General features: G+C 44.6%; 1 non-coding gene across 1 annotated transcript; it reads left to right on the top strand.

Moving 5' to 3' along the window:
- Positions 1–208: 208 nt before the first annotated feature.
- Positions 209–281, top strand: trnae-uuc (transfer RNA glutamic acid (anticodon UUC)). The gene has a single exon. It is a non-coding gene; the product is annotated as a tRNA-Glu (tRNA).
- The last annotated feature ends 385 nt before the right edge of the window (positions 282–666 follow it).

A 666-nucleotide genomic window follows, 5' to 3' on the forward strand; every position in this document is an offset into this window, starting at 1 on the left:
AAAAGTGCCGCTGTTCCGACCTTTAAAGGGAATTCTTAGAGCTAAACAGCGGAGGCATTCAGTGTACTAGACATTTACTGTCACCCAATGACACAGCAGCTATGACTGAATCCATTCGGAAATCATGTCGTCTGGCATCTGAAATGTTTGCAGTCAAGTGTGAATGGTGCATTGAGCCTGGGCACGTGCGTAAAAGTTGACTTCAGCAGTTTCCGTAGTGTAGTGGTTATCACGTTGGCTTTTCACGCGAAAAGTCCCCCGTTCGAAACTGGGTGGAAATAGTATTCCTTGTTCCTGCTTACTCCACACAATAACACTCTATGTAGTGGAATTGTCAGAAACTGGATAAGTACAATTTCCCCAGGGTTGGCTTTTCCTCCACACAATCAAAGTGTTCTGACTAGCGTTCCCAGCTAACTTGATGAAAAGAAGCAGAATTTTCCATTGTGATGCAGAATTTTCCATTGTGATGCGCAACCTTTCATGCATGCCGAGGTAGCCTATCATATCGTTAATGTGAAGCGATCTCTTACAGCAGGAACATGCTTGAACATACTGTGTTAAATGGCTGTGTCTTACTAGCAACTGGTAGAAAACTCCGTCAGGGAATCGAACCCTAGTCTTCCGCGTGACAAGCGGAGATACTGTCCACTATACTAACGAGGA

This window comes from Anarrhichthys ocellatus, unplaced genomic scaffold, assembly GCF_004355925.1.
Source record: "Anarrhichthys ocellatus isolate YVR2014 unplaced genomic scaffold, GSC_Weel_1.0 scaffold10331, whole genome shotgun sequence".
In the NCBI taxonomy this organism is placed as follows: domain Eukaryota; kingdom Metazoa; phylum Chordata; class Actinopteri; order Perciformes; family Anarhichadidae; genus Anarrhichthys; species Anarrhichthys ocellatus.